At 49.7% G+C, this 22002-nt stretch overlaps 1 protein-coding gene across 1 annotated transcript in view; it reads right to left on the bottom strand.

Annotated features, from left to right (window-relative positions):
• Nucleotides 1-15448: 15448 nt before the first annotated feature.
• Nucleotides 15449-22002, bottom strand: part of LOC139228926 (MORN repeat-containing protein 1-like) — a 308947-nt gene continuing 302393 nt past the window's right edge. The window contains exons 15-16 of the transcript XR_011587642.1: nucleotides 15957-16060; nucleotides 15449-15815 (exon numbers count right to left, since the gene is read on the bottom strand). The gene's annotated coding sequence lies outside the window, so the exon portion shown is untranslated. The remainder of the gene's footprint in view (nucleotides 15816-15956; nucleotides 16061-22002) is intronic.

The following is a 22002-nucleotide window of genomic DNA, read 5'->3' as shown; positions in this document are numbered from 1 at the left end:
TCTACATACATGCATATATACACTGCTAAACACACACGTAATGTGTGTATATATATATACGCTCTCGTACACACACGCACGCATATAATGACATGCTTATGCACATGCACTCACAGTATCCCACAGGAATGCCTGGGTAGTATTGGGATTGCTGGCTGATTGCCTTATTTTCTCCCACATCCTCCTCAGCCCCAGGGCATAAATCTGAGATCCGTTAAACTCCGGTGGTTTTGTGTGGATGGTGGTGAGGGGGTTAATGCTGAGTCTCCGAGCACAGAGCTCTCGCTAGCTTGGGTTGGTCAGGGCTCATTCGCACAAACAAGAAATCCCTGAATCAAATGTGAAATTAATTAGCCTCCTGTCCCTCTCTCTATCTTCCCGCCCCCCCCCCCCCCCACAACATACAGACACATCATCAGACCCTGTGGGATCATTCCTGCCCTTTCAGCTGAATGAGTCAGAGCAGCAAGCTACAGAACGGAATTACTCAGCGCCCATTTATCACACTGACACATCTAATCCAACCATCTATTTATTCCCATTTTATTGAAGATATCGATAAAAGTCTGACCCATGTGACTCGGGGCACAGAATAACAATAGTACAAATGACTGAGAATGGAGAGGGCAGCCCATTCACTGAGGGAAGGTTAGCCAGATCCTGATGAATGACTCTACACATAGTGCAACATCACATTAAAGTATTTTATAACTGTTTATTAGTGATAGATCAATCCTGACCTGTGTGAGTACGTGGGGTGTGGACGTCCATTGGTGTGTGTGGGGATTGTGTCCGTGTATGTGGCATTGCGTTTGTGTGTGTAGGATTGCGTTTGTGTGTGTGGGATTGTGTGTGTGTGGTACTTATTGTGTGTGTGTGAGATTGTGTCTGTGGGATTGTGTGTGTGTGGGGGGGGGGGGGGAATTGTATGGGATTGCGTTTGTGTGTGGAATTGTATGGAAATGTATGTGTGTTAGATTGTGTGTGTGTATGGAATTGTATGCGTGTGTGTGGGGGGGATTGTGTGTGTGTGTGGAATTGTGTGTGTGTGTGGATTGTGTGTGTATGTATGGGATTGTGTTTGTGTGTGAATTGTATGTGTGTGGGGGTGGGATTGTGTGTGGATTGTGTGTGTGGATTGTGTGTGTGTGTGTGTGTGTGGATTGTGTGTGTGTGTGATTGGATGACCACACTTAATCAGCTCCGCTGGGCAGGCCACATAGTTCGCATACCAGACACGACACTCCCAAAGCAAGTGCTCTACTTGGAGCTCCTTCACGGCAAATGAGTCAAAGCTGGGCAGCGGAAACGTTACAAGGACACCCTCAAAGCCTCCCTGATAAAGTGCGACATCCCCACTGACACCTGAGAGTCCCTGGCCCAAGACCACCCTAAGTGGAGGAAGTGCATCCGAGAGGCCACTGAGCACCTTGAGTCTCAACGCCGAGAGCATGCAGAAATCAAGTGCAGTCAGCGGGAAGAGCGTACGGCAAACCAGTCCCACTCACCCCTTCCCTCAACGATTATCTATCCCACCTGTGACAGAGTCTGTGGCTCTCGTATTGGACTGTTCAGCCACTAAAGAACTCACTTCAGGAGTGGAAGCAAGTCTTCCTCGATTCCGAGGGACTGCCTATGATAATGATTGTCATGTATGTATGCTTGGGGTTACTAGCCACCAGGTGGCGCCACTGTCAGAGATCATTGGGCTGTATGCACGTGTGTGCGGCCCAGGTATAAAAGGCAAGCCATCAGGTAATGTAATCACTTTGGGCCCTAATAAAGCAGAGCCAGGTTTGTACCTGTGTTAGTTTACAGTATTCTGTCGATCGAGTTATTACATACATAACATGTGGCGACGAGGTAACTTAAGAACCTTCGCATGCAAAAATGAGCACAATTGGAATTCTGGAGAGATTCGTGGAGGGAGAGGACTGGGCAGATTTTGTAGCTCGCCTGGACCAATACTTTGTGGCCAACAAAATGGAGGAACCCAGTGCCGCAGTTCAGCGCAGGGCGGTCTTCCTCACAGTTTGCGGTCTGAAAATCTATAGACTCAAAGAATCTTCTCTCGCCTGCTAGTCCAAAGGACAAGGACTATGAGGAATTGTGCGCTCTGGTACTTGATCATCTTAAACCAGAAGAAGACATCATCATCTCACGATATCGATTCTACAAACACATTTGTTCTGAGGGCCAGGATGTGTCAAAATTTGTTGCCGACCTAAGCCGTCCAGCTGGACCGTGTAAGTTCAAAAACGCGTTGGGAGACATGCTGCGGGACTTCTTTGTAATCGGCATCAACAACAAGGTGATCCTGCGTAAGCTACCGGCGGCGGAGACGCTGGATTTGAGCAAGGCCCAGGCATGCATGACAACGGACAAAAACTTAAAGCAGCCATCATCGAAAAATCAGAACTCGGCAAGTACTGTAAACAACATTGTGTCATCGTTTGGCAGAGCTGCATATTGCAGGGTCTACTCGACTGTGTATGCGAAACCTATGGCTGCCCAAAGTCCGCCAACGGGAATTAATCCGAGTTCACTATGTTGGTATTGTGGGGGCAATCATTGCCTCATCAATGTTGGTTTAAACAGTACATTTGTAAAGGCTGTTCGAGACTGGGGCACCTCCAGTGCATGTGTCCGCAACTGAGCAAGCGTGCTGCACACCACCTGGAGGATGATGACCAGTATAGCGCAGATCCGGATATGCAATCCGAGATACCAGAGGAGGAAGTGGATGGATTGTATTCGTTCCTAAGAAAGAGCCAACTGATAATGATTAATGTGAAACTTAACGGTGTGCCGGTACCGATGGAATTGGACACAGGTGTGAGCCAAAGGACATTTGACAAGCTGTGGGATACTAAGGCTGTGAGGCCTAAGCTGAGTCCAGTCAATGCCAAGTTGCATATGTACACTGAAGAACTCATAACAGTGATTGGTAGTGCAGTAGTAAAGGTGTCGTACGATGGTGTGGTTCATGATTTACCATTATGGATTGTTCCAGGCAATGGTCTAACGCTGTTTGGCAGGAATTGGCTAGAAAAAATCAAATGGAATTGGAACGATATCAAAGCGTTGTTGTCGGAGGATGATACTCCATGTGCTCAAGTGCTGAGCAAGTTCCCCTCACTGTTTGAACCAGGCATCGGCAATTTCACGGGAGCAAAGGTGCAGATCCACGTGGACTCGGATGCAAGATCCGTCCATCATAAAGCTCTATTGGTTCCGTACATGATGAGGGAGAAGGTCGAAATCGAACTGGACAGACTCCAGCATGAAGGGGTCATATTACTGGTCGAATTTAATGAATGGGCCAGCCCCATTGTTCCTGTGTTGAAGAGTGATGGCACTGTCAGGATTTGTGGAGATGACAAGGTTCCGATCAACTGAGTTTCGAAACAGGATCAATACCCATTACCGAAGGCTGATGACCTGTTTGCAACGCTAGCCGGGAGGAAGTCATTCACTAAACTGGATCTGACGCCGGCCTACATGACACAGGAGCTGGTCGAGACGTCGAAGAAACTTATGTGCATAAACACTCATAAAGGACTGTTTATCTTCAACAGGTGACCTTTCGGAATTCGCTCGGCAGCAGCCATATTTCAGAGGAACATGGAGAGTTTACTGAAGTTCGTCCCTACAACTGTCGTGTTCCAAGATGACATCCTGGTCACAGGTCGTGATACCACCGAACATCTGAACAACCTGGAAGAGGTTTTACATCATCTAGACAAAGTGGGACTCGGAGTGAAACGTTCGAAGTGCGTCTTCATGGCACCGGAAGTCGAATTCCTGGGGAGGAAAGTTGCTGCTGACGGCATCAGGCCTTCAGACTCGAAAACCAAGGCCATCAAAAATGCACCCAAGCCTCAGAATGTGATGGAGCTGCGTTCGTTCCTTGGTCTACTCAACTACTTCAGTAATTTCTTACCTAGATTGAGCACTTCATTAGAGCCACTGCACATGCTGCTAAGAAAAGGCGACAACTGGGTTTGGGGTGCATCTCAAGATAGAGCTTTTGAGAAAGCTGCTAATCTGCTTTGCTCTAATAAGCTGCTGGTACATTATGATCCATGTAAGCATCTAGTATTGGCCTGTGATGCTTCGGCATACAGAGTTGGTTGCGTGCTCCAACAAGCTAATGAATCGGATAAACTACAATCTGTTGCATATGCTTCTAAAAGTTTGTCAAATGTGGAAAGAGCCTACAGCATGGTAGTAAAAGAAGCATTAGCCTGTGTGTATGGGGTTAAAAAGATGCATCAGTACCTGTTTGATCTTCGGTTTGAACTGGAAACAGATCACAAGACACTCATTTCATTGTTTTCGGAAAATAAAGGTATAAATACCAATGCATCGTCCCGCATCCAGAGGTGGGCACTGTCATTATCTGCCTATGATCATATCATTTGCCATAGACCTGGCATCGAGAATTGTGCCAATGCACTGAGCTGTCTGCCATTGCACACACCGGAGGTAGAGACGCCACAACCTGCAGACCTACTGTTGAAAGTGAAGGAACCCCTGTCACGGCTCAACAAGTTAAGATCTGGACCAACTAGGACCCGATATTATCGGTTGTGAAATGTTGTGTCCTTAGTGCTGATTGGTCTGCCATACCCAAGCAAATGGGTGATGAGACCAAACCTTACAACCGTCGCAAAGACAAACTATCCATTCAGTCAGATTCTTTACTGTGGGGTAATCGTGTTGTTATGCTTAAGAAAGGCAGAAAGAAATTTGTACATGATCTACATAGCACTCATCCTGGTATTGTACTGATGAAAGCCATTGCCAGGTCTCATGTATAGTGGCCTGGAATTGACTCTGATCTGGAATCATGTGTGCATCAGTGCAACACTTGCATGCAGCTAACTAAAGCACCAACGGAATCGCCGCTGAGTCTGTGGTCGTGGCCATCCAAACCATCCACATCGACTCTGCAGGTCCCTTCCTGGGAAAGATGTTTTTAGTTGTGGTGGATGCATATTCCAAGTGGACAGAGTGTATAATCATGTCATCCAGTACATCCACAGCTACCATTGAGAGCCTTCGTGTCATGTTTGCCACTCATGGTCTGCCCGACATCGTTGTAAGCGACAACGGACCTTGCTTCACTAGTCTGGAGTTTCAAGAGTTCATGAAACTCAATGGTATCAAACATGTGAGGTCAGCAACATTCAAACCCGCATCTAATGGTCAAGCAGAGCGTGCTGTCCAAACCATCAAGCGGAGTATGAAACGTGTAACTTAAGGTTCACTGCAGACGCGCTTGTCATGCATATGGCTTAGTTACAGGACAAGACCGCACACGCTTACTGGGGACCCCCCTGCTGAACTATTAATGAAGAGAGGTCTCAAGACCAAGCTCTCTCTTGTCCATCCTGACTTGAATGATCATGTTGAATACAGACATCAAAGTCAGCAGTGGTATCATGATCACGCTGCTGTGTCATGTGACATTTCGGTTAACGATCCTGTGTATGGACTAAATTATGGTCAAGGTCCCAAGTGGATCACCGGTACTGTTACGGCCAAGGAAGGTAACAGAGTATTTATCGTCAAGCTCAAAAATGGGGAAACATGTTGATCAGATAAAGCTATGGTACACGGATGAACCGGGAACAGTCTGAGGAAGACACAATCACTGACCAACCAACCTACCCTCAGTCATCAGAGGACTCCGCTGTCATCAATGAATCTGGGCTTTCAATCCCTGACGTGGTCATTGCCACTCCCACCAGATCGGCTACCCAGCCCCCAGTCATAACAGACTCAGAACACTCGCCCAAGGCTGGAGTTGAACTGAGACGATCAACTCGGGAGCGGAAAGCCCCGGACCATCTCAATTTGTAAAAAGATTGTTACTAATATCTTAAAGGGGGATATTGTCAGGTATGTATGCTTGGGGATACTAGCCACCAGGTGGAGTCACTGTTGGAGGTCATTGGGCTGTACGCATGTGTGTGCGGCCCAGGTATAAAAGGCAAGCCATCATGTAATGTAATCACTTTGGGCCCTAATAAAGCAGAGCCAGGTTTGTACCTGTGTTAGTTTACAGTATTCAGTCTATCGAGTTATTACATAGACAACACTGATTATGATCATGATGATTGTGTGTGCATGGGATTGTGTGTGTGTGGATAGTGCACGTGTGTGTGGGGGATTGTGTGTGTGTGTGTGTGTGTGTGTGATTGTGTGTGTGTGTGTGGATTGTGTGTGTGTGTGCGTGGGATTGTATGTGTGTGTGTGGGATTGTGTGTGTGTGTGTGTGTGTGGATTGTGCCACCAGCCATCCTCTCCATTACAGCACTAAGATGTTGGGTCAATTCTATTGTGTTCCTAACACAGATGAGACTGCACACAGGGAGGTTAAAGTAACAGTGAGCTCAGTCTTTAATAAGACACTCCAGAGTCAGGAACAGGCCTTAGGTGCCGGCTTATATACAGTGCTCCCAAGGGATGCTGGGATCCCTTGGGACTTCAGGGGATGTGCTCCCTGGTGGCGGAATATGGGAGTGCATGCTTTACAAATACACAACATCACTCCCCCCCCCTCAAAGTCAAAGTGAAAACTATTTACAAGGTGAGGCGGTCGGGAGCCTTTCTTTCCCTGGTGGACCGCCTCGGTACAAATGTCTGTTCTGGTGTGTTGGCTGTGCCCTCGCTGGGCTGGCATGTTGTTGGCCCTGCAGGGCTGCTGGGTGAGCCTGGCCTTGCTGGGCTGTTGGGCGTGATGGGTTAAATTTCCTGGCCCGGGGTGGTGTCGCTGATCCTTTGGGTGTGTGTTGTGGGCTCGAAAAAGGTGGTGTCTGCTGTGGGTTGTTCTGGGCAGTTTGTGAACCGCAGCCTCATTTGTCCAGGTGCTTTCTGCAAATTTGTCCATTCTCTAGCTGTCACTGTGCCCGCGATCCACTTGGGCCCATGTCCATAGTTTAGCACATACACAGGGTCATTCAGATCAATTTCCCGTGATACAGTGGCGCGACCATCATTTACATTTTGTTGCTGCCGCCTGCTCTCTACCTGATCATGCAGGTTGGGGTGGATCAGCGAGAGTCTGGTTTTAAGTGTCCTTTTCATGAGTAGCTCAGCCGGGGCACCCCTGTGAGCAAGTGGGGTCTCGTGTGGTAGCTGAGCAGTACTCGGGACTGGCGGGTTTGGAGTGAGCCTTCTGTGACTCATTTAAGGCTCTGTTTGATTGTTTGTACTGCCCGCTCTGCCTGCCCATTGGAGGCTGGTTTAAACAGGGCCGAGGTGACATGTTTGATCCCATTGCGGGTCATGAATTCTTTAAATTCAGCACTGGTGAAACATGGCCCGTTGTCACTGACCAGTATGTCAGGCAGGCCGTGGGTGACAAACATGGCCCTCAGGCTTTCAATGGTGGCGGTGGCGGTGCTTCCCGACATTATTTCACATTCAATCCATTTTGAAAAAGCATCCACCACCACCAGAAACATTTTACTGAGAAACGGGCCCGCATAGTCGACATGGATCCTCGACCAAGGTCTGGAGGGCCAGGACCACAAACTTAGTGGTGCCTCTCTGGGCACGTTGCTCAACTGAGCACACACGCGGCAATGCCGTACACAGGTCTCTAAGTCAGAGTCGATACCGGGCCACCACATGTGGGATCTGGCTATCGCTTTCATCATTACTATACCCGGGTGTGTGCTGTGGAGATCGAGATGAACATCTCCCTGCCCGTTTTGGTAGCACTACGCGGTTACCCCACAACAGGCAGTCTGCCTGAATGGACAGCTCGTCCTTTCGCCGCTGGAACGGCTTGATTGGCTCTTGCATTTCAACGGGGATGCTGGCCCAGCTCCCATGCAGTACACAGTTTTTTACTAGGGACAGCAGAGGATCTTGGCTGGTCCAAGTCCTAATCTGGCGGGCCGTGACAGGTGATTTATCATTTTCAAACGCTTCCATGACCATCAACAAATCTGCGGGCTGCGCCACTATCAACAAGTTTGCAGGCTGCGCCATTTCCACCCCCATGGTGGGCAATGGTAGCTGACTGAGAGCATCCGCACAGTTCTCGGTGCCTGGCCTGTGGCGGATGTATAGTTATACGCTGATAGCACGAGTGCCCACCTCTGTATGCGGGCTGAGGCATTAGTATTTATCCCCTTGTTTTCAGCGAACAGGGATGTGAGGGGCTTGTGATCGGTTTCCAGCTCAAATTTGAAGCCAAACAGGTACTGATGCATTTTCTTTACCCCGAACACACACGCTAATGCCTCTTTCTCAATCATGCTGTCGGCCCTCTAGGCCTTAGACAAGCTCCTGGAAGCATACGCGACAGGTTGCAACTTCCCCGCAACGTTAGCTTGTTGTATTACACACCCGACTCCGTACGACGACGCGTCACATGCTAGCACAAGTCTTTTACACGGGTTATACAATACAAGCAGCTTGTTGGAGCATAAAATGTTTCTGGCTTTCTCAAAAGCAATTACTTGTTTTTTTTTTCCCATACCCAGTTCTCACCTTTGCGCAATAACACATGTAGGAGTTCTAAAAGGGTGCTTAACCTCGGTAGGAAGTTACCAAAATAGTTGAGGAGTCCCAGGAGCGACCGCAGCTCCGTGACATTCTGTGGCCTGGGAGCGTTCCTGATAGCCTCTGTCTTGGCGTCTATGGGCCGAATGCCATCCGCCGCGATCTTTCTCCCCAAAAACTCCACTTCTGTTGCCATGAAGATGCATTTCGACCTCTTCAGCCGCAGCTCTACGCGATCCAGTCGCTGGAGGACCTCCTCCAGGTTTTGTAGGTGCTCGGCGGTATCCCGACCCGTAACCAATATGTCGTCCTGAAAGACCACCGTGTGTGGTACCGACTTGAGTAGGCTCTCCATGTTTCTCTGGAAGATCGCTGCAGCTGACCGAATTTCAAATGGGCATCTGTTGTAGATGAACCGTCCCTTGTGCGTGTTGATGCAGGTGAGGCCCTTCGAAGATTCCTCCAGCTCCCGCGTCATGTAGGCCGAAGTCAGGTCGAGCTTGGCGAACGTCTTGCCTCCTGCCAGCGTCGCAAATAGGTCATCTGCCTTAGGTAGCGGGTATTGGTCTGTCGCGAGAAACGATTAATAGTTACTTCATAATTGCCGCAAATTCTGACCGTGCCATCACTTTTGAGTACTGGAACGATTGGACTGGCCCACTCGCTGAATTCCACTGGGGAGATGATGCCCTCGCATTGCAGTCTGTTCAGCTCGATTTCCACTCTCTCCCTCATCATGTGAGGTACCGCTCGCGCCTTGTGGTGAATGGGTCGTGCCTCTGGGACCAAGTGGATCCGCACCTTCGCTCCGGAAAAGTTTCCAATGCCTGGCTCAAAAAAGAAAGGAAATTTGTTAAGAACCTGGGTACATGAGGCCTCATCAACATGAGATAGCGCTCTGATGTCATCCTAGTTCCAGCAGATTTTGCCCAGCCAGCTCCTTCCAAGCAGTGTGGGGCCATCGCCCGGGACAATCCAAAGTGACAGTTCATGCACCGTGCGCTCATAGGTGCCCTTGACCATGGCGCTGCCCAGGACAGTGATAAGCTCTTTGGTGTACGTTCTCAGTTTCGTGTGGATGGGGCTCAGGGCTGGTCTGAATGCCTTGTTGCACCAGTCTCTCAAACATCTTTTTACTCATGATGGATTGGCTAACGCCAGTATCCAGTTCCATGGCTACAGGTAAGCCATTCAATTTTACGTTTAACATTATAGGTAGACATTTCATTGAAAATGTGTGCACCACGTGTACTTCAGCATCTGCCTCCTCTCTCTGAGGCTCGAAATTGCTTTGATCCACCATGGACCGATCTTCCTCTGCCATGTGGTGGTTAACAGGTTTTGCAGAGCTTGCAGCTCGTTTGCAAGCTTGTTGGAGATGGCCCCATTGTTCCACAGCTCTTGCAAACATACCCTTTGAAGTGGCATGAATAGGCTGAATGGAAGCCTCCACAACGCCAACAAGGTGTGAATTGCCTTGCATTCATCCTTTGTTGGGGACTCTGAGTCATCTGGGTCACCTGAGGCCTGCTGGCAGTTGCAGACTCATGGGTTCTGCCCTGTACATTTCTGCTCGCAAACATAGTTCCAGTTAATTTATGAACATTGCTCGCACTTGTGTGCTGAGAGATTTGTTTGGTGTTATCACTGGTGGACATAAACGCCTGTGCTATCACAATGGCCTTACTGAGGGTCGGTGTCTCTACAGTCAAAAGTTTTCGTAGGATGGTCTCGTGGCCAATGCCCAGTACAAAAAAGTCTCTGAGCATTTGCTCCAGGTAGCCATCAAACTCACATTGTCCTGCAAGTCGCCTTAGCTTGGCGACGTAGCGCACCACTTCCTGACCTTCAGATCGCTAGCACGTGTAGAACCGATACCTCGCCATCAGCACGCTCTCCCTCAGGTTAAGATGCTCCCGAACCAGTGTACACAGCTCCTCATACGACTTATCTGTGGGTTTCACCGGAGGCAGAAGATTCTTCATGAGGCTGTAGGTCGGTGCCCCGCAGACTGTGAGGAGGACCGCTCTCCTTTTTGCAGCGCTTCCTTCTCCGTCCAGCTCGTTGGCTACAAAGTACTGGTCTAGCCGTTCGACATCACCATCATCGATCCACCAAAACACACCCAACCAGCAATCGACCTCGCTGTCAATCAGGAGGATGAACCCACCATTTCCAACACTCCTGTCAGACCAGCTGCGCCGCAGTGCAGCAATGGTCCGACCAACTCATCCATGAACTTCTCCAGGATGCCCACAGTTTGCTGCATCTTTGCGTTGGATTCGTATTCTCGTCGCCAGTTATTGTGTTCCTAACACAGATGAGGCTGCACACAGGGAGATTAAAGTAACAGTGAGCTCAGTCTTTAATAAGACACTCCAGAGTCAGGAACAGGCCTTAGGTGCCGGCTTATATACAGTGCTCCCAAGGGATGCTGGGATCCCTTGGGACTTCAGGGGATGCGCTCCCTGGTGGCGGAATATGGGAGTGCATGCTTTACAGATACACAACAGCTTCCGCCTGTGCTGCAATGGCAGCTGCCATATCGCCCATGACACATGTAATGAGGTCTGGATACGCACGGTCTATTGGGAGTCCTCCTTTGTCTGTGCTAAGTATGGAAGAACTCCACAAGACTGAGTACTGTGAGCTAAAACTGATGTGACCTTAGTCTCTTTAATACAACTCTAGAGTGCCTAAGCAGCATGGCAGACAATCTTTTATACTCCCTTGCATGAGGTGACCCTTGGGCCTCCAACAGTTGCTCCCTCTAGTGGCAAGTCTTACACAGTTATAATGTTTACATCACTCCCCCCCAAAGTCTTTGATACAAATAATTTATAAGTTGAGACGATCCGGAGCCCTCCGCTCCCTGGTTGATCGTCTGAGTTCAAACTCTGGCATGGGTGAGTTGGTCGGACCGTTGCTGCACTGCTGGTCTGACAGGACTGTTGGAAATGGTGGGTTCATCCTCCTGATTGACAGCGAGGTCGATTGCTGGTTGGGTGTGTGTTGGTGGATCGATGATGGTGATGTCCTCTTCAGGTTGTTCCTGGTTGTCGGTGAACCGCAGTTTGGTCTGATCCAAATGCTTTCTGCACGTTTGTCCAATCAATAGTTTGACTATAAACACTCTCTTCCCCCTCTTGGCCAAGACAGTGCCAGTGACCCATTTAGGACCATGACCGTAATTAAGGACAAACACAGAGTCATTAACATCAATGATACAGCCGCGCGATCATGGTACATGTTTTGCCGGTGATGCCGGGTTTCCACATGATCATTCAGATCTGGATGGACTAGGAAGAGCCTGGTTTTGAGTGCTCTCTTCAATAACAATTCTGCAGGGGGAACTTCAGTGAGCGAGTGGGGTAGCGTCTGGTACCTGAGCAGAACCCGAGATAAGCGGGTCTGCAAGGAGCCTTCCGTCACGCGTTTCAAGCTTTGCTTGATAGTTTGGACTGCTCGTTCCGCTTGACCGTTGGATGTGGGCTTAAACGGTGCAGACCTGACATGCTTGATGCCATTGTGGGTCATAAATTTGTTGAATTCCGAGCTGGTGAAAAAGGGTCCATTGTCACTGACAAGGACGTCGGGCAAGCCATGGCTGACAAACATAGGCCGGAGGCTTTCAATGGTGGCAGTGGATGTGCTGGATGACATGATTACTCATTCAATCATTTAGAGTAAGCGTGCACTATAACTAAAAACATCTTTCCGAGAAAGGGGCCAGCAAAATCTATGTGGATCCTGGACCACGGTTTGGAGGGCCATGACCACAGACTCAATGGAGCCTCCCTTGGTGCATTGCTCAGTTGTGAGCATGTGTTGCACTGGTGTACGCATGACTCTAAGTCCGAGTCAATGCCGGGCCACCAAACATGCGACCTGGCTATAGCCTTCATCATGACTATGCCTGGGTGGGTATTGTGTAGGTCACGTATAAACGTTTCTCTTCCTTTTTTTGGCAAAACCACGCGATTACCCCATAAGAGACAATCCGACTGGATGGACATTTCCTCTTTGCGTCGGTGAAACGGCTTAATTTCATCTTGCATTTCCCCGGGAACCGCCAACCAGCTCCCATTGAGAACGCAACTTTTTACAAGTGATAGCACAGGATCCTGGCTGGTCCAGGTCCTGATCTGGCGAGCAGTGCCGGGTGACCCTTCGCTCTCAAAAGCATCCATGACCAGAAGCGAGTCTGCGGGCTGCGCCATTTCCACCCCGGTAGTCGGCAATGGTAGCTGACTCAGGGCATCAGCACAGTTCTCCGTGCCTGGTATGTGGCGGATAATATAGTCACAGGCGGACAATGTTAGTGCCCATCTTTGGATACGGGATGAAGCATTGGTGTTTATACCTCTGCTTTCTGAAAACAGCGAAATGAGCGGTTTGTGGTCAGTTTCATGCTCAAACCGAAGTCCAAATAGCTATTGGTGCATCTTCATAACCCCATATACACATGCTAATGCCTCTTTCTCAACCATACTGTAGGCTCTTTCAGCCTTAGACAGTCTTCTAGATGCATATGCCACCGGTTGAAGTTTGCCCGATACATTGGTTTGCTGTAACACACAGCCGTCCCCGTATGAAGATGCATCACAAGTAGCACTAATCGTTTACACGGGTTATACAGTACAAGTAACCTATTAGAACAAAGTAGGTTTCTGGCCTTCTCAAAGGTTGTCTCTTGAGATTTACCCCAAAACCAGTCATCACCCTTACGTAGCAACATGTGCAACGGTTCCAGCAAAGTGCTTAACCCAGATAGAAAGTTACCAAAATAGTTGGAGTCCCAGGAATGAACGCAACTCCGTCACATTCTGTGGTCTGGGTGATTCTTGATGGCCTCTGTCTTTGAGTCCGTGGGTCTGATGCTGTCTGCCGCAATCTTTCTCACCAATAATTCGACCTCTGGCACCAGGAAAACACACTTGGAGTGTTTCAGCCTGAGTCCCACTCTGTCTAGTCAACTTAGAACCTCTTCCAGGTTGTGCAGGTGTTCGGTGGTGTCATGACCGGTCATCAGGATGTCATCTTGAAACACAACGGTGCGCGGAACCGATTTCAGCAGACTCCATGTTCCACTGGAAGATGGCAGCAACCAAACGAATCCCAAAAGGGCATCTGTGGTATATGAACAGTCCTTTGTGCGTGTTGATGTACGTCAATCTTTTCGAAGATTCAGCCAGCTCCTGTGTCATGTAGGCGGAGGTTAGGTCCAACTTGGTGAATGACTTCCCCCCCCCGCTAACGTTGTGAACAGGTTATCTGCCTTAGGTAGTGGGTACTGGTCTTGTAACGAGACTCGGTTGATCGTAACCTTGTAGTCTCCGCAGATTCTGACTGTGCCGTCGCTTTTCAACACCGGAACAATCGGACTGGCCCACTCGTTGAACTCGATTGGCGATATGATTCCCTCTCGTTGAAATCTGTCCAGTTCGATCTCGACTTTCACCCTCATCATATATGGAACCATGTGATGAACGGGCCTTGTGATGAACGGGCCTTGCATCGGGGACTAGATGGATCTGCGCCTTGGCACCTGTGAAGTTGCCGATGCCTGGTTCAAATAGCGACGGAAACTTGCTCAGCACTTGGGCGCACGAGGCATCATCCACTGAAGATAGTGCTTTGATGTCGTCCCAGTTCCATCGAATCTTTCCCGGCCAGCTTCTGCCGAATAGTGTTGGGCCATTGCCTGGTACAATCCAGTGATAAATCATGCATGGCTCCATCGTACGATACCTTAACTGCCGCACTGCCAATGACTGGTATGAGCTCTTTGGTGTAGCTGCGCAGCTTTGTCTGAATCGGGCTCAGTTTGGACCTTTGTGTCTTGTTGCCCCACAGTTTCTCAAAAGCCTTCTGGCTCATAATTGACTGACTCGCCCCCGTGTCCAATTCCATTGATACCGGAATACCGTTCAATTTGACTTTCAGCATGATAGGAAGGCACTTGGTGGTGAAGGTGTGCACCCCATACACTTCTTCCTTGGGTTGAGTTGCCTTTCTTGTTTGTTCTGCGTGATCCGCGCCGGATCGATCATCCTCTGCCGACTCTGCCACGTGGTGAGTCACAGCACTCTTGCACATTCGCTGGAGATGCCCCATTGTTTCGCAGCCTTTGCACACGTAGTGTTTGAATCGACATTGATGGGCTCGATGATTACCCCCGCAGCGCCAACATGGTGCTAATGGATTTGCGCCCGATGGCGGACTCTGAGTCATCCTAGGTCTTGCAGTAGCAGACGTGTAGGCCCTGCCATATGCAGTTCTGCCTGCTAGCGACGTTATTTTATGCACAGTACTTGCTGGTGAGCTTCGATGCTGGGAAGATATCTGTCTGGTATTATTGCTCGTGGATATGAATGCCTGGGCTATAGTGATGGCCTTGCTCAGATCTAGGGATTCGGAGGACAGCAGCTTGCGAAGAATGACCTCGTGGCCGATGCCAAGCACAAAAATGTCCTGCAGCATTTCTCCCAAAAATCCAGCAAATTCGCAAGTTCCCGCAAGGCGTCTCAGGTCGGCGACATAACTCGTCACGTCCTGGCCCTCGGAGCGATGGTGCGTGTAGAAGCGATACCTGGCCATTAAGATGCTCTCCTTTGGCTTGAAGTGGTTCCGAACCAGTGTACACAACTCTGTAAATGTCTTCTCCGCTGGTTTCTCCAGTGCTAGCAGATTCTTGATGAGGCCGTATATTGTGGACCCACACACGGTGAGGAGAATCGCCCTGCGCTTGATCGATTTATCGTCCCCATCCAGCTCGTCGAGACGCTCAACGAAGGCTTCCCAATCATCACCCTCTACAAATCTCTCTAAAATACCAACAGCAGCCATGACCGCGTGAAAGTTCATAATCTGTTACTCATCACCAATTGTTAAGTACGGAAGAACTCCACAAGACTGAATATTGTGAGCTAAAACTGATGTGACCTTAGTCTCTTTAATACAACTCCAGAGTGCCGAAGCAGCATGGCAGACAACCTTTTCTACTCCCTTGCACGAGGTGTGCAGGTGACCCTTGGGCCTTCAACAGTTGCGCCCTCTGGTGGTAAGTCTTACACAGTTACAATGTTTACATACATAACAGTCAGCACACTGGCAAAGCTCAAAAGAACGTGTACTCCCATTATCTGAGCTGGTATGTGCGAGGGTGAGAAACAGTGACGTGGTGCTTGAATCTGTCACTTCCTCGGCATCCTCCTCCTCCCACAGTTGCTTTCTCACCTCACTTGGCTCTGAGGGCTCAGACACAGGAAGGTCCGCCTCCGGGGCATTATCTGCAAGCACAAATGGGACAACAGTGGCGTAAAGGTGAGCGAGGGAGGGGAGTTCACCATGCAGCAACCAAGGTGCACACATTACTGATGGGTGTTTGTCGAATTTCGGCTAGATGGCATCAAAGGAAGGGCTTCACTTACCAATGCTGCCCCCAGCGCGATGGATGGTGCCAACTAAGCTGCCGCAGTTGCACCTCTCCACCTCCTGTTCTCTGTTGCTCCCGATGGTTATGCGCCACCTTGGCCTACAAAGCAAAGAAAGGTTGGTGAGTAGCAGTTAGACATGTGGAACTAATGGATCTACAGCTTCATGAGCTATGGTGTGTGTGTGTATGTGTGTGGGAGTGTATGTGTGTGTGGGATTGTGTGTGTGTGCGTGTGGGATTGTGTGTGTGTGTTTGTGTGGATTGTGTGTGTGCATGTGGGATTGTATGTGAGGGATTGTTTGTGTCTGTGGGATTGTGTGTGTGTTTATGTGCCAGCGCGTGTGGGATTGTGTGTGTGGGTGTGTGTGTGAGTGGCTCAGCATTGATGCCCTCCATGGTTGAATAGGCTCATCTGCTGCAGTTGTAATCAGGGAAGAAGTGTGTCAGTCTGTATAAAACAGAGATAGGCTACAGCTGGAATTAAACTCAAGTGGTTGAGGGGAATATGGGATAGTTTCTGGGCTGTTTGGGGTAATTTTCCCGTCTCTGACATCTCCTCAGTCGATGGTGGACTCAGTACGATCCTTCAAACCTCCCCAGTGCCAGTGCGCAGCGTGTCAGCCAGTTCAAATTGTAATCCAGCCTTGACGTATAAACAGATGGACAGGAGCAAGGGCTCTTGGGGATTGAAACCAATCAAGCTAGAAAAACGAGCTGTGCTCCAAGACCTTCTCCCACACTGAGTGTTGACAGGGTTGGTTTTGCAAACCTTTCCAAGTGAATTCTTTATGGGAAGAATGAACTGAGAGGCAAAGTCTGCAGCCTGGAGCAGTTATTCTCAGTGGATTCACAGATAACGGCGGGAACTGAAGTGATCCAAAAGGGCTTAATGCTCCCTTGGAGCCCAGGAAATCAGCCTCGCTGAGCTGGCACCGGGCCTTGATCCTGGTTCCCCTGCCTCGGCCCAGATTTTAGCCTCACTCACGCGGTGGGATCAAGGATGGTTCGAGTCGAATGCCTGTTTAACACCCCATGCCCGATTGTGCATTGGCTTCAGTGGGGCATAACAATTGGGTGCGATATCAACTGGGTATCTGACACACATTCTGCACATTCCTGCTGGGCGGGTTAGACTGATATCGGGGCCTATCGATCCAGTGATCCTCTTATATTGCTGGTGTACAGTTCCACAGGCACTGAGTAATGCTGGTGTGAGTCTCCCGAACGCTGATTTACTATGGGGTGGGCAGTGGTAGGGAGAGAGAAGGGAGGGGAGGAGTTGTGGGGAGGGCAGGAGGGGAGAGAGTGTGGGGAAAGGGGTTAGGAGAGGTTGTGGGGAGGTGAAAGGGGTGTGGGGAGGTGAGGGGGGAGCGGGGAGAGTGAAAGGAGTGCAGGGAGGGTGCGGGAGGGAGGAGTGGAGGGGCTGTCGTAGCCATATATGATGCCGCCTCTTTAGAAATACTCCGAGGCAGAGAGATAACTTGAATCACTTGCTCATGACGCCTCAATGCTTGAATGTCTCGCCCGATTAATTTTTTCGTTTCCAAGCAGAAGGGGAGGAAGATGGTTTTTCTCTAAGACGTCGCTCCTTTAAACGGAGAAGGATAATTGTTTGCCTGTGTGTTTAATGGCAGGACGCTGGTTTTCAAAGGCCGCTCACTGAGTGAGGGAGAAGAGCTTGTCACTGATGATAGGGGAGTTGTGTTGGTCTGTCTGTGTGTTGTGGTGGTTGGGAGATGACTGTACGTAATTAAAGGCAAGTGTAACTGGCTGTGTGTTTAATGTGACCGGATCCCACTCACTAACCACAGGGAGAAACTGTGTGAAGCAGTCACTCCACATCTGGGGCACAGCAGGGAGGCTCTGGGTTCACATCCAAAACTTTCAGTTCCCAACTGGGCATCCACATTCCTTTGTGCTTCAGCTCTTTTATTTTTTTCCATTCTCTCCCGTACTTCCATATTTTATACATTATTCTCACCTCTCTCCCCCTCTCCCTCACACCCCACCCCGGCCCCACATCGCTCACTCTTCACTGACCAACACCGGCAAACACTGAAGTGCGATGGACTGTCAGCACATCCCAAACATGGAAACCAGGCTCCAGGTTTTCTTCGAAAAGACAAATTCCTATTTCCCCAGACTCCCCGCCCACCCCCAGACTAACCCCCCAGACTGCCCCTCCCCCAGGCGAACCCCCCCCCCAGACTGTCCCCCAGACTAACCCCCCAGACTGCCGCTCCCCCCAGAATGCCCCATCCCCAGACTGCCTCTCCCCCAGACTAACCCCCCAGAATACCCCATCCCCAGACTGTCCCTCCCCCAGACTAACCCCCCCACACTACCCCTCCCCCAGACTAACCCCCCCAGACTGCCCCCCCAGAATGCCCCATCCCCAGACTGCCCCTCCCCCAGACTAACCCCCACACTACCCCTCCCCCAGACTAACCCCCAAGACTGCCCCTCCCCCAGACTGCCCCTCCCCAGACTAACCCCCACACTACCCCTCCCCCAGACTAACCCCCAAGACTGCCCCTCCCCCAGACTGCCCCTCCCCCAGACTAACCCCCACCCTACTCCTCCCCCAGACTAACCCCCAAGACTGCCCCTCCCCCAGACTAACCCCCCACACTACCCCTCCCCCAGACTAACACCCCACACTACCCCTCCCCCAGACTAACCCCCCAGGCTGCCCCTCCCCCAGACTAACCCCCAGGCTACCCCTCCCCCAGACTGCCCCTCCCCCAGACTGCCCTCCCAAACTAACCCCCCCAGTCTGCACTCCAAAACTGGCACACGGAGAGTGGGGTGGTGCGCATTCCTGGGATCCACGCACCTTTCTCCACCACATTCCCAGGCCATTCCCAGGGAGCCTTCTCATTTTGCCGGATTTTCAGTGTTTCCCGCCCTCTCTGCTGGTCTGCTGTAACCAACCGTATACACCTTCTCTGGACCCATCTTTTAGAAACATAGAAAATAGGTGCAGGAGTAGGCTATTCGGCCCTTCGAGCCTGCACCGCCATTCAATGAGTTCATGGCTGAACATGCAACTTCAGTACCCCATTCCTGCTTTCTCGCCATACCCCTCGATCCCCCTAGTAGTAAGGACTACATCTAACTCCTTTTTGAATATATTTAGTGAATTGGCCTCAACAACTTTCTGTGGTAGAGAATTCCACAGGTTCACCACTCTCTGGGTGAAGAAGTTTCTCCTCATCTCGGTCCTAAATGGCTTACCCCTTATCCTTAGACTGTGACCCCTGGTTCTGGACTTCCCCAACATTGGGAACATTCTTCCTGCATCTAACCTGTCTACGCCCGTCAGAATTTTAAACGTTTCTATGAGATCCCCTCTCATTCTTCTGAACTCCAGTGAATACAAGCCCAGTTGATCCAGTCTTTCTTGATATATCAGTCCCGCCATCCCGGGAATCAGTCTGGTGAACCTTCGCTGCACTCCCTCAATAGCAAGAATGTCCTTCCTCAAGTTAGGAGACCAAAACTGTACACAATAGTCCAGGTGTGGCCTCACCAAGGCCCTGTACAACTGTAGTAACATCTCCCTGCCCCTGTACTCAAATCCCCTCGCTATGAAGGCCAACATGCCATTTGCTTTCTTAACCGCCTGCTGTACCTGCATGCCAACCTTCAATGACTGATGTACCATGACACCCAGGTCTTGTTGCACCTCCCCTTTTCCTAATCTGTCACCATTCAGATAATAGTCTGTCCCTCTGTTTTTACCATCAAAGTGGATAACCTCACATTTATCCACATTATACTTCATCTGCCATGCATTTGCCAACTCACCTAACCTATCCAAGTCACTCTGCAGCCTCATAGCATCCTCCTCGCAGCTCACACTGCCACCCAACTTAGTGTCATCCGCAAATTTGGAGATACGACATTTAATCTCCTCGTCTAAATCATTAATGTACAGTGTAAACAGCTGGGGTCCCAGCACCGAACCTTGCGGTACCCCACTAGTCACTGCCTGTCATTCTGAAAAGTACCTATTTACTCCTACTCTTTGCTTCCTGTCTGACAACCAGTTCTCAATCCACGTCAGCACACTACCCCCAATCCCATGTGCTTTAACTTTGCACATTAATCTCTTGTGTGGGACCTTGTCAAAAGTCTTCTGAAAGTCCAAATACACCACATCAACTGGTCCCCCCTTGTCCACTCTACTGGAAACATCCTCAAAAAATTCCAGAAGATTTGTCAAGCATGATTTCCCTTTCACAAATTCCACCATATTATGGTCACTCTTCCCCAAGGGGCCTCGCACATCGAGATTGCTAATTAATCCTCTCTCATTACACAACACCCAGTCTAAGATGGCCTCCCCCCTAGTTGGTTCCTCGACATATTGGTCTAGAAAACCATCCCTTTTGTTTCTTTAAGCACCTTGGGAGGTCTTGCTACACTAAAGGCACTATATAAATGCAAGTTGCTGCTTTGTTAACTTGTCTCGCTATCACCTCCCTTTGCACCATCATCACTTTTGTCATTTAATCTCTCCTGCCCTCCACCCTATCACAAACAGCTCTTCCTTTTCTTCTTTTCCTGCCCTGTTTCACCAGCTCTGTACATGCTTAAAAACGGTTTCATCTCTAACTTTTTCTCGGTTCTGACGAAAAGTCATCAACCTGAAACACTAACTTTGCTTCTCTCTCCACAGACGCTGCCCGACCTGCTGAGTGTTTCCAGCACTTTCTGTTTTTATTTCATTTCTCCAGCATCCGCAGTATTTTGCTTTGTTGCTTCTCATGGTTTTGGGGAAGCGGGGCACAGATTTATTCCTGCTCCATGTTTTCGTTCTCCCTCCTCCTGCGGTCCCTCCTCTTCCCAGCGCGGGGGTGAGAAGTGACTGAGTCTTACTGTTGCTGACGTGACTCGTGGCGGTGTCACCCATTAATAGCTATTCGGGCCAGCGCGGTGGGGGGGGGGGGGCATTGAAGATCTGAGGAGCTTGTGTCAGCTGTGGCTCAGTGGATAGCACACTTGCCTCTGAGTCAGAAGGTTGTAGGTTCAAGTCCCGCTTCAGGGACTTGAGCACATAAATCTAGGCTGATACTCCAGTGCAGTGCTGAGAGAGCAGACAGGGCTTATCCGAAAGACCTCCCCTCAGAGGTGCCGTCTTTTGGATAAGCCCTGTCTGCTCTCTCAGGTGGATGTAAAAGATCCCATGGCACTATTTTGAAGAAGAGCAGGGGAGTTATCCCCGGTGTCCTGGCCAATATTTATCCCTCAATCAACATAACAAAAACAGATTATCTGGTCATTATCACATTGCTGTTGTGGAAGCTTGCTGTGCGCAAATTGGCTGCCGCATTTCCCACATTACAACAGTGACTACACTCCAAAAGTACTTCATTGGCTTTGAGACATCCGGTGGTCGTGAAAGGCGCTATATAAATGCAAGTCTTTCTTTCTTTGTGCACTAGAATTAAGTGAGTATCGACGCTTTCACTGACCCACAACTGCTGCCCGGAGACTGAGCTGGGCTCATTTCCTGCCTACCTTACTTCTGGGCAAAGGAGATTGTGGGGTCAGGTCTCCATGTGGGCACTCCAGCACAGTACTGAGGGAGAGCTGCGTTGTCAAAGATACTGCCCCGTTTGTACAACTTAAAGATCCCGTGACATTGTTTGAAGAAAAGAATCATAGAATGATACAACACAGAATGAGGCCATTCGGCCCATCGTGCCTGCGCTGGCCCTTTGGTAGAACTATCCGACTAATCCCGCTCCCCCGCTCTTTCCCCAGAATCGTGACATTTTTTTTTCCCTTCAAGTATTTATCCAATTCCCTTTTGAAAGTTGCTATCGAATCTGCTTCCACCGCCCTATCAGGCAGTGCATTCCAGATCACAACAATTTGCTGTATAAAAAATAATGCTTCCTCCTGTCACCTCTGCTTCTTTTGCCAATCATCTTCAATCCTCTGATGACCGATTTTTCTGCCAGTTTCTCTTCATTTACTTCGTCATGATTTTGAGCACCTCGATCACAGGATGGGGTTTCTTTGGGTGTCCC

The sequence above is a fragment of the Pristiophorus japonicus genome, chromosome 18 (assembly GCF_044704955.1).
Source record: "Pristiophorus japonicus isolate sPriJap1 chromosome 18, sPriJap1.hap1, whole genome shotgun sequence".
Taxonomy (NCBI): Eukaryota; Metazoa; Chordata; class Chondrichthyes; family Pristiophoridae; genus Pristiophorus; species Pristiophorus japonicus.
The sequence above is the reverse complement of the archived record's forward strand: the minus strand, read 5'-3'. Positions and strand labels throughout refer to the sequence as shown.